Source organism: Coregonus clupeaformis, chromosome 18 (genome assembly GCF_020615455.1).
Source record: "Coregonus clupeaformis isolate EN_2021a chromosome 18, ASM2061545v1, whole genome shotgun sequence".
Lineage (NCBI taxonomy): Eukaryota > Metazoa > Chordata > Actinopteri > Salmoniformes > Salmonidae > Coregonus > Coregonus clupeaformis.
The window spans coordinates 21,822,683-21,838,440 of NC_059209.1; positions in this window are offsets into that span (position 1 = coordinate 21,822,683).

Sequence of the window (15,758 nt, forward strand, 5' to 3'; positions counted from 1 at the left end):
TTGAAAGTTTCATATTTCATATTGATATTGATGTCATTAGAGTGCTGTTATTTTTAGATGAATTCTTTGTAATACTATTTTTTATTCATTCATTTCCTGAGACCTATATAGTTTGTGACCACATGGTGGCAATACAGCATTCTCTTTTGGTATACGTGTGTTTTTGGACCGAGTCAGCTGACCAGGTGTCTGTCTGTCTGTCTGTTTGTTCCCCATGGCCAGGCTTTGTACCTGCGTATTTTCTAATTCCTAATTCTATGGTTCTACTATTGAAATTCTCCAGAAAACAATTAGTTTCCCCTCCCATAGCTGTGTAGTGTAGTGTAGTGTGGGGGAAGGACAGGCCACATTGACCTCCATAAAGTTATTGGATTTGTGTGTGTGTGTGTTTGGTTTTACTATCCTTGTGGGGACCAGAAGTCTGGTTCATCCTTGGGAGCAATTTCCAAACGCCTGAAGGTACCACATTCATCTGTACAAACAATAGTACGCAAGTATAAACTCCATGGGCCATGCAGCCGTCATACGCTCAGGAAGGAGACGCGTTCTGTCTCTTAGAGATTAACGTACTTTGGTGTGAAAAGTGCAAATCAATCCCAGAACAACAGCAAAGGACCTTGTGAAGATGCTGGAGCAAACAGGTACAAAAGTAAATATATCCACAGTAAGATGAGTCCTATACATACATAACCTGAAAGGCCGCCCAGCAAGGAAGAAGCCACTGCTCCAAAAACACCATAAAAAAGCCAGACTACGGTTTGCAACTGCACATGGGGACAAAGATCATACTTTTTGGAGAAATGTCCTCTGGTCTGAACAAAAATAGAACTGTTTGGCCATAATGACCATCATTATGTTTGGAGGAAAAAGGGGGTGCTTGCAAGCCGAAGAACACCATCCCAACTGTGAAGCACGGGGGTGGCAGCATCATGCTGTGGGGGTGCTTTGCTGCAGGAGGGACTGGTTCACTTCACAAAATAGATGGCATCATGAGGAAGGAAAATTAGGTGGATATATTGAAGCAACATCTCAAGACATCAGTCAGGAAGTTAAAGCTTGGTTGCAAATGGGTCTTCCAAATGGACAATGACCCCAAGCATTCTTCCAAAGTTGTGGCAAAATGGCTTAAGGACAACAAAGTCAAGGTATTGGAGTGGCCATCACAAAGCCCTGACCTCAATCCTATAGAAGATTTGTCGGTAGGACCCAAGTTAAACAATTTAAATGCAACGCTACCAAATACTAATTGAGTGTATGTAAACTTCTGACCCACTGGGAATGTGATGAAAGAAATAAAAGCTTAAATAAATCATTCTCTCTACTATTATTCTGACATTTCACATTCTTAAAATAAAGTGGTGATCCTAACTGACCTAAGACAGGGAATTTTTACTAGGATTAAATGTCAGGAATTGTGAAAAACTGAGTTTAAATGTATTTGACTAAGGTGTATGTAAACTTCCGACTTCAACTGTAATTGGTTAAAGAAAATTGTGATAAATAAAGAAGTATACCAGTTTCATTTAAGGACCAAAGGATTGACAGCCGTCCCATATAGATAGTTGGGAAGAGATTTTTGATGTACCGATTCCATGGCAGAGTGTTTATGAACTGATACGCAAAACGACGCCGGATTCAAAACTTAGAATTTTTCATTTAAAATTATTATACAAAATACTTACTACCAATATAATGTTATTTATATGGAGGATACAATCTTACCAGCTCTGCAGATTTTGCAGCGAAGTGACAGAATCATTAGTTCATTTGTTTTAGTACTGTCCATTTGTGGCTTGTTTTTGGTCACAAGTCCAGGAATGGCTGAAGGATTGCAATATTTACCTGGAGCTAACCCTGCAGATAGCACTACTGGGTGATCTGAAAAGTCATAGTCAATCGATCAATAATATAATAATACTTTTAGCAAAAATGTTTCTTTTCAATTTACAATCTGTAGAAACAATGAGAATAGAAGGGTTCAGAACTTTTGTGAAACATCACAGTACAGTTGAAAAATATATGGCAAATAGAAATCCAATATGGATGGTGTTAAGAGATAGATGCGAGGTGTTGAATGGAGCTGAAGGACAGGACTAATAACAACTAACAACAACTAATAACAGCAAGATAACTAAAAGGTCATATGTATGTATGTGTGTGTATATACAGTATATATTTGCGAGAAAAAAAAACATGGGGGATTGGAAGTGATGCAGACAATTACATTGATGGAAGTTACAATCTATCTGCAATATTAAAGCTGATCTACCCCCCCAAAAAAAAAATATATGAGAAAAGAATACGAAAAAAATAATTGCCATCGATAAAATGCAATTGTGTTCGTTGTCCGTAGTTTATGCCTGCCCATACCATAACCCCACCATGGTGCACTCTGTTCACAACATTGACATCAGCAAACTGCTTGCCCACACGACCCCATACACACTATCTGCCAGGTACAGTTGAAACCAGGATTAATCCGTGAAGAGCACAGTTCTCCAGCATGACAGTGGCCATTGAAGGTGAGCATTTTCCCACCGAAGTCGGTTACGATGCCGAACTGCAGTCAGGTCAAGACCCTGGTGAGGAAGACAAGCATGCAGGCGAGCTTCCCTGAGACGGTTTCTGACAGATGGTGCCGAAATTCTTTGGTTGTGCAAACCCACAGTTTCATCAGCTGTTCAGATGGCTGGTCTCAGACGGCCCGCAGGTGAAGAAGCCGGATGTGGAGGTCCTAGGCTGGTGTGGTTACACGTGGTCTGTGGTTGTGCGGCCGGTTGGACATACTGCCAAATTCTCTAAAACGACTTTGGAGGCAGCTTATGGTAGAGAAATGAACATTCAATTCTCTGGCAACAGCTCTGGTGGACATTCCTGCAGTCAGCATGCCAATTGCACACGCCCTTAAAAGTTAAGACATCTGTAGCATTGTGTTGTGTGACAAAACTGCATTTTAGAGTGGCCTTTTATTGTCCCCAGTACAAGGTGCACCTGTGTAATGATCATGCTGTTTAATCAGCTTCTTGATATGGCAAACCTGTCAGGTGGATGGATTATCTTGGCAAAGGAGAAATGCTCACAAACAGGGATGTAAATAAATGTGTGCACAAACGTACAGTCTAGGTAGGACAGTAGTTACACTACATTATCTTGGTATCACCCCGACCTCTGCTGTATAGGCTATTTTGTTGTGTACTGTTTAACATGATTTTTTAAGTTCACTTGCGACCTGCCACATTAGTTGTTGTCTAATAAAATCAAATTTTATTTTATTTGTCACATGCGCCGAATACGACAGGTGTAGACCTTACCATGAAATGCTTACCTACAAGCCCTTAACCAACAATGCAGCTCAAGAAATAGAGTTAAGAAAATATTTACTAAATAGACTAAAGTAAAAAATAAAACGCCCACCCAGCCCTCCCCTGTTCGGTGATGTTTAGGCGCGGTCGCAGTCCGCGCCTTTAGGGGGGGGTACTGTCACGCCCTGGCTCTAGGGACTCTTTTAAGTTGAGCCAGGGTGTGTAGAGTTTATGTTTTGTGCTCGTTGTGTCTAGTCTAGTGTTTGTATATCTATGTTGGCCAGAGTGGTTCTCAATCAGAGGCAACGAGTATCAGCTGTTGCTGGTTGTCTCTGATTGGGAACCATATTTAGTCAGGTGGTTTTTCCCACAGTGTTTGTGGGATCTTGTTCCGTGTTGGTTTGTGTTTTGTACCTGTGGACGTCACGTATCGATTTGTTGTTTTGTTCGTGTATCATTTAATAAATAAGTATGTTCACCTTCCACGCTGCGCCTTGGTCCTCTATATCCGACGATCGTGACAGTGTAAAGCCATGGGTGGCCTACCATTTCAATGTTTTACCAAACATTTTGACTGATTGGTGTTACCTATTATTACAAATGCAGCATGTGGTTAAACGAGTATACTGTTTTTTTTCTTTGTTAAAGGCCCAATGCAGCCATTTTATATATCACTATCAAATCATTTCTGGGTAACAATTAAGTGCCTTACTGTAATAGATTTCTATTAAAATGGCAAAAAAAAGCTTTTTAGCAAAAATCTTTCTCAAGCAAGAATTTGTCTGGGAGTGGTCTGAGTGGGGAGGGGAACACTGAAAACTAGCTATTTTTGGCAGAGAGATTTGGAACTCTCTTTGTTATTGTTCTATTAACCAATTGACTCAGAAACCCCTGCCCATGCAAACCTGCTTATTAGAAGGTCCTATGTAGATTGTATTTTCAACCAGCAGCAACTATCAGGAAATAACACTGGTTTCATTCCTTTCACACTTTTACAGTGTTAGTTTCATCCGATGTTGTACAATATGATACAAGACACACGAAAAACAGAATTTTGACTGCACTGGGCCTTTAATACTGCTGCAATGCTACAATACAAAGTGATATAGAGTGGCTTGCGAAAGTATTCACCCCCCTTGGCATTTTTCCTATTTTGTTGCCTTACAACCTGGAATTAAAATTGATTTTGTGGGGGTTTGTATCATTTGATTTACACAACATACCTACCACTTTGAAGATGCAAAGTATTTTTTCTTGTGAAACAAACAAGAAATAAGACAAAAAAAAACTGAAAACTTCAGCGTGCATAACTATTCACCCCCCCAAAGTCAATACTTTGTAGAGCCACCCTTTGCAGCAATTACAGCTGCAAGTCTCTTGGGGATTTTTGCCCATTCTTCAAGGCAAAACTGCTCAAGCTCCTTCAAGTTGGATGGGTTCCGCTGGTGTACAGCAATCTTTAAGTCATACCACAGATTCTCAATTGGATTGAGGTCTGGGCTTTGACTAGGCCATTCCAAGACATTTAAATGTTTCCCCTTAAACCACTCGAGTGTTGCTTTAGCAGTATGCTTAGGGTCATTCTCCTGCTGGAAGGTGAACCTCCGTCCCAGTCTCAAATCTCTGGAAGACTGAAACAGGTTTCCCTCAAGAATTTCCCTGTATTTAGCGCCATCCATCATTCCTTCAATTCTGACCAGTTTCCCAGTCCCTGCCGATGGAAAAACATCCCCACAGCATGATCCTGCCACCACCATGCTTCACTGATGGTGTTTTCGGGGTGATGAGAGGTGTTGGGTTTGCGCCAGACATTTTCCTTGATGGCCAAAAAGCTCAATTTTAGTCTCATCTGACCAGAGCACCTTCTTCCATATGTTTGGGGAGTCTCCCACATGCCTTTTGGCGAACACCAAACGTGTTTGCTTATTTTATTCTTTAAGCAATGGCTTTTTTCTGGCCACTCTTCCGTAAAGCCCAGCTTTGTGGAGTGTATAGCTTAAAGTGGTCCTATGGACAGATACTCCAATCTCCGCTGTGGAACTTTGCAGCTCCTTCAGGGTTATCTTTGGTCTCTTTGTTGCCTCTCTGATTAATGCCCTCCTTGCCTGGTCTGTGAGTTTTAGTGGGCGGCCCTCTCTTGGCAGGTTTGTTGTGGTGCCATATTCTTTCCATTTTTTAATAATGGATTTAATGGTGCTCCGTGGGATGTTCAAAGTTTCTGATATTTTTTTATAACCCAACCCTGATCTGTACTTCTCCACAACTTTGTCCCTGACCTGTTTGGAGAGCTCCTTGGCTTCATGGTGCCCCTTGCTTAGTGGTGTTGCAGACTCTGGTGCCTTTCAGAACAGGTGTATATATACTGAGATCATGTGACATATCATGTGACACTTAGATTGCACACAGGTGGACTTTATTTAACTAATTATGTGACTTCTGAAGGTAATTGGTTGCACCGGATCTTATTTAGGGGCTTCATAGCAAAGGGGGTGAATACATATGCACACACCACTTTTCCATTATTTATTTTTTTGAATTTCTTTAAAGAAGTAATTTTTTCCATTTCACTTAACCAATTTGGACTATTTTGTGTATGTCCATTACATGAAATCCAAATAAAAATACATTTAAATTACAGGTTGTAATGCAACAAAATAGGAAAAACGCCAAGGGGGATGAATCCTTTTGCAAGGCACTGTATGCAGGTAAGGTGACAAATGCAAAGATACATTTATGCACCATATTGTAGGCGAAATACCTTTTTTAGTTCTATTCACTTTTTTTTGTATTTGTCGAAAAGATAATTAAAATATTGATAAACAACACAATGATTTGTGTAGTGCCTATTACGTCATGATTGCTTTGAGTGGTTAACCATCCTTAATTGATGTATAAGAGGTTGTTGACACTTAATTTAATGGCTGTGTTCAGTGGCATTGGAGCATAATGCAAAATTATATCGGAGAATCCAATGTGCCTTAACAGAAGGATAGATGTAATGCAAAACACAGAGTCTAGTTTGTTCAGTGTCAAGATTATCTATCTATCTATGGCACATTTCAGACAAATGTATTTTTTTATTCATTCTAATTTTAAGATAAGATCAACTTTATTGTCCCCAATGGGGAAATGCATTGGACAGCCAATATAGCTGCATAAAAATACATGTACAATTTTAATTATTTTCATTTATTTTGCCCCATGTACATAGTGTTGCGTGTTTGTTCTGCGAACCGCATGGCACTTGCAATTCCCTGTATCACCTTAGATTAGATGTGTGTATTCCAAAGCCCGGGTTCTGGCGAGTGTTTGACTGCCTATATAAATGCACAGCTTTCCACTGTGAGGTTAGGCAAGGCCCCCCTGTCCGTAAATTGGAGAATTTCACATTTTTGAAACACCTGAATTAGCTTTTTCCTGTAATCTAGAGCCATAATCATTATGCTTAATTATATTTAAAAAATATGTATATTTTTCTGCATTTCAAAGCATACCTCTTGAGCTGTCTGTATCCTCCTGACTGGTGGTTATTTCTTTAAAGAAACTAAATATGCTTTCTGCATGTCTGCTAAAATCTGTGTAAAAGACTGAAAGGAATTTGAGTCTTCCTCAGTACATTTAGTTATTGCTTCCTTTTCTACCAAGTCTACAAACCTTGCCTGCAGGCATGCCAGCTAAAATAGTTAGACCAGGGCTCTCCAACCCTGTTCCTGTAGGTTTTCAATCCAACCCCAGTTGTAACTAACCTGATTCAGCCTATCAACCAGCTATTTATTTGAATCAGGGGCGCTACATTATGGTTGGAGCGAAAACCTACAGGACGGTAGCTCTCCAGGAACAGGGTTGGAGAGCCTTGAGTTAGACAAGCTAGCTACTCTAACTCGATTGATAGCCTGAAAAGGCTTCTTGGTAGCTAGTTATGAGGTTGGGATATTGGGAACCTATCTGGGCTAGCTAAAGCCAACTTCATAAAATTGCTAAGTGGCTAGTAGTACTACATAGAAATAATACTTTTAAAAAATTAAAAGAATTAAAAGAAATGTCAACAGGACAAATCTGAGGGGGCACGTGCCCCTGTTCCCCCTATGGACGCCTCTGGTTGTTGTTTTTGTGTTTTTTGTTTAAATTTTTACAAGGGGTCAAGTTGGTCTAAAAATATAATTTCCTTTAGGCTATAAGGTATTGGTTGGAGAAGCGTCAGTGTAATGTTTTTAAAAGCATTTCAAAGCACACAAGGAGTGCATTCTGTACTTCCAGATGTTTCCATGTGTTCACAGGGCTTTTTGGTAGTAAATGTGGATATTCACCTATATAACCGTATTCCTGCTGAATTACTAATGTCACCATGGCAACTGGTGTCCATAACAGAGAGACAAGAGCCCTTGAGGATGCATTAGGATGCTTTCGCTAGGGAGAACAATGTTTTACTTGAGATGGGATGTGCGTCTAGGACCTAATAACAATCTACTGTATCCGTCCTGTTCAATGCACATCTTATTAGAGCTTGGATATTAAAACCCCTAAAAAGGTCTGGGGTTAAGGTTGGGCCACCGGGTCTATGTGCAAGTAAAGTACCAACAGAATGTACTGTTGTTCTTGTTTTTACTCATGACAGATGCATCTCCATTTTGTGCGTCATTCTCAACGTTTTTGCATTTGATTATCAATTCAGACTCCTTATTGAATCTGGTGTTATACAGCAGCCACTACTTCCGGCCTTGTTCTGCCTGTGCCTCCACTCAGCATTAGGACAAAGTCACCTTAGTGTGTGTACTTATACACACACACACACAAACTCCAGGAAGTGATGGAGGTTAATGTGGCCTGTCCTTCCTCCACACTACACAACTATGAGAGGGGAAACTAATCGTTTTCGGGAGTATTGCAATAGTAGAAGGCTCTTTGACGCAGGTACAAAGCCTGGCCATGTGTGTGTTTCTTTGTGCGTGTATGGGGGGGGTGGGCACTCTACTTTACATTGAGCTCATACACAGACATGCTATTTCCAGGGAATACGTGCAGAGAACCATTCAATTATGTGGCCCTCTGTAGCTCAGCTGGTAGAGCACAGCGCTTGTAATGCCAAGGTAGTGGGTTTGATATCCGGGACCACCCATACACAAAAAATTTATGCACGCATGACTGTAAGTCGCTTTGGATAAAAGCGTCTGCTAAATGGCATATTATATTATATAATTAGCCAGTTCATTTTCTTCCCCCCTCTTCCTCTATGACTGTGAGGTGGTATTTTGGGCGGCTTTATTAATTTCAGTCTGAAAGGCATCTCAATTACGGCAAAGGAACATTTCTCAAAAAGTTTTCCCTCAAATCAGAGATGTTAGTTTCCGAGGCCTTGGTAAAGAGCATCTGGTGCCTCTGGAAGGACATGTGCTCTTGCTTGTTTGCTTGTTTCAAAAAGCCTCCTGCATGCTCTAACCAAGTCAATGCACCATCCAGCTCTACTATTTATTTGTTTTACCTTTATTTAACTAGGCAAGTCAGTTAAGAACAAATTCTTATTTACAATGGACGACTGTGCCAACTGTGCGCCGTCCTAAGGGACTCCCAATCACAGCTGGATTGTGATACAGCCTGGAACCAGGGTTTGTAGTGACGCCTCTAGCACTGAGATGCAGTGCCTTAGACCGCTGCGCCACTCGGGAGTCCGAGCGTCTCCTGCTGCCTCACATCTGAAGGTAAGGGATGTAAACTTGTCATTTAAAGGCACAATCTGGGATATTTTCAGTTCTTCAAAATGGTAATTAAATCCCCATTGATTCTTGAATAACTTAGCTTGTATGAGCTCAGTATAACTGACTGTCTTACCCTGTCATAACCCCAAATATAAGGTTAAATACTGTTGCTTATATGTGAATTAGGTACTTTAAGCAATTTTCACCTATCACTTGTAAGTAAATATATTCCGTTTTGGTAGAATGCATATAAATTCATAGAGGGCACAGTCCTGGATTAAAAAGGAAGTTCAATAGAGAATATCCATTGAAAATAATTGTTTGTCCAGTACTACATTTAATCTTTGTCCAGGAACTTTTACTATAAGGTCCATCTCCACATGAGGAGCATAGGCCATCAGCGAACTCGACTTGGGGCAGTCTTCTCCATCTCATTCCAGGAGGAGCCCATCTTTCTGCTCTACTTCGATGTCACGTCTCCATGTTTTTGGTCGTCCTCCCTTCCTTTTCCCCTGTGGATTCCATGTCAAGGCTTGCCTTGTGTCCGGGAAGCCACCCCTATATGTAATTAAAAAGTGGGGTTAAATGGTTTCATAAATACAAAGGTAGTCGCAGCAGAAGGGACTACTTTCTAAACAAGATGTGCCAACGTTTCCTATTAATACAAAAAACACAGGTAGTTTACTTGCGAGCGTATGATAATAACTTCTAATTGATAACAGACTATTGGCTGCCAGCTGTTACATTTTCGATTTAATAGATTAATAAGACAGAGTGACTGTGTTTCTGACAGAGGGAGACGCTGATGATCATAATTATGTTGGTATAATTTAGCCTCTCTAGCTTAACCCCTGTTGCCGGAGTGCTAGTTGTTTACAGAGTGCTGGTGTGTGGTGACAATTTAGTGATTAGCAGCGGGCTCTCTGGTGGCTCGTGTCGTTCCAGCTGTGCGACACTCGTAGACATGATGTTCTTGCTCCTGGTGCCCCGCTGTTAAGAACATTGTTAACAACCACACCTGCTATAGTCCAGACTGGAAGGACCATAGATATAGGGATCATGGGGGGGAAAGGTGACTGAATTAGAAGAGGCTAGGAGTCAATTCCATCAATTCAGGAGATTCAAGCACTTGCACACTGTGCAGGTTTTCCTTTTCAGTCCATAATCAAGAGATGAGATCAACCATCCGGTGTCTTTTTGAAGGTTTATGCACATTGGTAGCATTACAATACAGCACATGGAAGCATAATAACTAGAGCTCTGTAGTAAGTAGTGTAAATCAGCAGAGACACAGCAAAGCCTTGTTGACCTATTCTGCTGGGAACAGACTATGGAAATGGCATGTTTATGGTAGGCTACTCAAGGTCAAAGGAGAAGATATCGCTAGGCCTCAGATAGTCTAACTAGTTTGTGGATGGTAGTGGAAAACGTTATTGTAGTAGTAACAGCAGTGTTATTATAAAAGTTTAGTCAGTGCACATTTAAAGTTGGTTTGGTGTGTCTAGCTTAAATTGTTCAAGAGCAGTAGTCCGCCTAATTTATTTTTATCAGTGAAATGACCATTGACATTTTATGCAAATATATTTTTAAAAGTGTAAATACCATCAATAATACTTTTTCCAGCTACCCGAAGATCACCAATCTACAATTGTTAAAGTTGCAGGTGAAGATGAAGCGGTTTAACAGCTAGAGTGAGCAGAAAAACGTTACAAGCACACTGATGCAGTTTAACACACTGACACCCACACACAGGTATGGATGTCGTGGGCAACAAAGTCTCCCAAAATTAACGTCAAAACCAGTTTAATTTCACAGCCATACTTCGGTCACTCTGAGAGCTCTTAAAGATGGGCAACGTGTTATTGTGAAGGGGTAAGATGTGAGCAAAAAATATCCTTCAATTTAGAGAACATCTGTCCTAATCCTCTGCTGCCTTCATTTAATCGCTGTGGCAACAGAAAAAAACAGCCAAACAACCTTTCATTAATTGTTTCGGGTACAGCAAGTCAGAGATGGGAAGACATCTTGATTGACGCTGATTTGAGCTCTGTCGCCTCAACCTTTATGTGACCTTTATTTCTCCATCTCCTCTCTCTTTAACACACACACACACGCACATGCACACACACTATTCATTTTGAGGTCTCATTTCCCTTAATTCATCCTTTTCTCAATGGTTTCTTGGTGATGACCTTTTCATTCATATCCTACCTCATAAATAAAAGGCAATATCTAAACCAATAAACACCAAAAGGTACCAATAAACACACATACAGTGCATTCGGAAAGTATTCAGACCCCTTGACTTTTTCCACATTTTATTATATTACAACCTTGTTCTAAAATGGATTAAATCATTTTTTCCCCTCATCAATCTACACACAATACCCCATAATGACAAAGCGAACACCTCAGCCCCCAGAAACAAAACAATTAGCTGGCTAGCTCATGTGAAATGTGGTTCTTTGTTCAGAGATTAGAGCAATATCTACATGGACAGTTCAGTAGGTGGTGTGAGAGGGTCTGTGTCAACTCCCTAAAGGAGGCATATAAATGACCCTTGGCATAGGTATTTTTAACCTCACCTTTTCTCCATCACATCATCTTCTCCTCCCAAACACATGAGAACAGGTTTGTGTTCATTAGGGCATGCAGCTGATAACGTTTTAAAACATTTTGCAACAAATCACAAAAATGGTTGTTTCAGTCCAGTGCGTTTCTTCCATTTGGTGCCTAATGAACATGACCCTGGGCTTCCAGGTATTCAGAATGGGGAAGGTAAGGGGGGTTGAGGTGGTGTCAGGTCAACATTACATTTATATTTTAGTCATTTAACATGAACATGATTTATACCATTTTCATTACCCTCCAATTAATGAGCTTGACAGACCGCTCTCCTATTTAAAGAAAGGACAAGTGGAGGCCAACGTATTCTCTGTGTCTTTTTTTATGCTTAATCACCCATTCTCTCAATCTTTTCTTTCTCTTCCATATAGCACATATTCAAATGGATGTAATTATTTTATATGGTGAAAGAATGGACTGACTGTGCCTTGAAAGTGGGTCAGGGAGAAGAAGACGTTTTTTGTCTCTCTGTATTGTAGCGCTGTCATGGCTCTGTCATAGTAGCTCTTTCAGCGCACCCAGGCTAATAGGCTTTCCCATTAGTCGGGTAAGGTTAACGATGCATCGCTGCAGCACTGAATGGAGGCAAAATACCAAATTAATGTAGTTCAGTAATAGAAGTTTTATCCCCCCTCACTCACACTCCTCTCTTATTGTTTCTTGTTTCCATGAGAGAGAGAGAGAGAGAGAGAGAGAGAGAGAGAGAGAGAGAGAGAGAGAGAGAGAGAGGAGAGAGAGAAGAGAGAGAGAGAGAGGGGGGGGGGGAGAGAGAGAGAGAGAGAGAGAGAGAGAGAGAGAGAGAGAGAGAGAGAGAGAGAGAGAGAGAGAGAGAGAGAGAGAGATATTAAGGTAGGATTGTTTGGTTTGGACTGCTATATTCCAGTGAGTTTCAAGACTGAAATTCAGATTGTGGGTGAAAACAATATTTGTGGATTGTATGGCGGTTTGGGTTGAAGCCTTAGTTACTACACTGTAAAAAAGCCAACTTAACCAATTGCTTGATCAGCGTTATTCTGTGAGTTGAGTGGACTTCAGAAGGACAAGAATTTGAGCTAATGTGTTCATGTTTGTTTACTCAAACTCCGCTTGAAGTGAGCTGAATTTTAATAAACTTGTTGAGTAAAATGACATTCATGTTTGCTCAAAACCACACCCATCATTATCATATTTCCCAGCTTGCTCTATTGTAGGTTGATTTTCAGAATTGTTTGTTTCAATACCTGTGTTTTTGCATGTACATTGATTGGTTGATTAATCTTATGCTACACACACATAAATAACATACATTTTTCTAAACTAATCCAATATGTTAGTAGTCGGACTTATTGCACCCGTTACTGAGATGGCTGTTCCAGTTTATATGATTTAGGTAGTCTCAATAATCAAATCTTACCCACCCCGGCAGTAATTCTCAATGCAGGTTGCGGGTGATTAAAAATTCCAATGGTTGGGTATCCTCACTCTAGCTGGATTCCAATAGCAATTACACACCACTTTGTAAGCCAACATAATGTGACTTGCAGGCTTGATGTGGCCTGTAAACCAGGAGTTTTCAGACCACTGTGTTAGTGTGTAACTATGCTCTCAAAGAAAGGGGGTGCAACTCAATATTAAGAAAACCTTCCTAATATTGAGTTGCACCCCCTTTTGCCCTCAGAACAGCCTCAATTCGTCGGGGCATGGACTCTACAAAGTGTCGAAAGCATTCCACAACGATGCTGGCCCATGTTGACTCCAATGCTTCCCACAGTTGTGTCAAGTTGGCTGGATGTCCTTTGGGTGGTGGACCATTCTTGATGCACACAGGAAACTGTTGAGTGTGAAAACCCCAGCAGCATTGCAGCTCTTGACACAAACCAATGCGCCTGGCACCTACTACCATACCCCGTTCAAAGGCACTTAAATATTGTGTCTTCCCCATTCACCCTCTGAATGGCACACATACACAATCCATGTCTCAATTGTCTCTTAAAAATACCAACATGTTTCAAGCAGACCACCATAGTCCCCGTGCCCAAGGACACTAAGATAACCTGCCTAAATGACTACCGACCCGTAGCACTGACGTCTGTAGCCATGAAGTGCTTTGAAAGGCTGGTCATGGCTCACATCAACACCATTATCCCAGAAACATGGACAAGAGTAGGGCTGGAAAGATCTCCTTTATAGTAAAAGCATTGCATGCATCTATCATCATATTTGCAGGTCCGAGAAAAAAGTGTATTTTATAAACATTTCATGCAATTCTACGTAATTTTACATACAGCATTAGCAGAATCTCTTTTAATACCACACTAATTACCGAAATTACAGGCTGAGAATGGACAGAGAGATAGGCTTATGTGTTCATCTTGTCATATTTCTCCAATGCCAAATCAGTGTGTCTTGTCTGCAACGAAACTGTCCCTGTTTGCAAATAATAAAATCTGAGACATCATTAGGAATCTGAGCATTGTACTTTCAAAAGTTAGGCCTACCTTTCCACCCCAGACAGAGTAGGCCTACCGACGCAGAAAAATGTAAGCTTTAACTGCTGGCTACTCTTCTTCCGTGGCTTAACCCAATGAGAGAAGGTCACAAGTGTTTTCCTAAAAGCTGTATGTGTTAAAACATCTTCTATTGTACAGAAAGTGATTTTATTTTATTTGAAATGAATAGCTTAATCAATTGATAGTGACAGAATTAGATGACTTCCCAAGCAAAGTCAATTTTTTGTCTCCTCGTCTCAGCCTCTGAATGTCAAAGAAACTAAACAATGATATTCCCATATGTGTCACACCCTGATCTGTTTCACCTGTCTTGTGCTTGTCCCCCCCACCAGGTGTCTCCCATTTTTCCCCATTATCTCCTGTGTATTTATACCTGCGTTTTCTGTTTGTCTGTGTCAGTTCGTACCAGCGTGTTTCCCGGTTTCCTATTTCTCAAGTTTTGTTTTCTAGTCTTCGTGGTTCTGACCATTCTCCCTACCCTGAGCCTGCCTGCCGTTCTGTCCCTGCTTGACTCTGCCTTGGATTACTGACCTCTGCCTGCCCTTGACCTGCCGTTAGCCAGCCCCGTTTTATAATAAATATCTGAGATTCGAACTGTTCGCCTCCTTTGTCTGCATCTGGGTCTTATCCTGAATCGTGATAATATGCATCGGAGTCACGTCGTTCCCGGGTATTTTACACCTTGTTTCTAGCATAAAGCATCGCGGAACAAAGCGCTGTTATAGATCACTTTATTTAATCGGATAAAGCTAACAATGGGTAGGCCTGTGCTTTTTGCCATTTTCTTTAATAAAAGGTAGGCCTATGGAATACCCTCTCATACCCCTCAATGCGAGTCTTGGTTTTAACTTAACAGCCCTTCACTGACATGGAGGTAGGCTATTTAAAGAGTGCTTGGTGGGTGGAGGAATTGACTGACAAATCTATGGATATAGCAGCCTACAGCCTAATTTAGTCTGTCAAACAGGAAGGCCTATCTCTTATTTCTTAAATAGGAAGAAACAGACTCCAACACAAAGCCCTCTTTTTGTTATTAAAGTCTAATTAAAATGAAGACGGTTTAAATGAATTATGCCTACTCGAATTTGCTTACTTTTAGCAGCATTTCCATTTCTGACTAATTGTGCCGCGGCTGCCACTTCAAGTTTCAACACCACAAGAATTACTTGAATCTGGCTTATTGTGAGGTCAATAACTCTGATAAATAGGCTACATCATGGGCAAGAAACATATTGTTTTTAATCAAATCAATTATAGTAGTAGCAAGCTATCAACGTTGACCTCCAGTCCTCCTTCTCATCTTCACGCTCTCCTCAAACTAAACAGAACACTTAGGCTATAGGCTAGTCCACACGCAAGATTTCTTGGACTAAGACCTAATCAACAACAAAAAAATTGAAACAAACCTTTGACTCTCCTCCTGAACTGCCACCGTACACCTACACAGCACAGCCATTGGATAGGCAGCACACAAAAAATGTTCTGATCAGCAAGAGCAGAGCAGGCCAGGGCTCATGGTTGGAATATCCATTGCAGTGTGTAATGCAGCCTAGTTTTATTTACACCATCCCAGCAGCTACTGTATCTTAGAAATAGAACTTTGCTCTGTGTTTCTCCGAGCATGCACTTCGTAGACTATCGGCTATGAT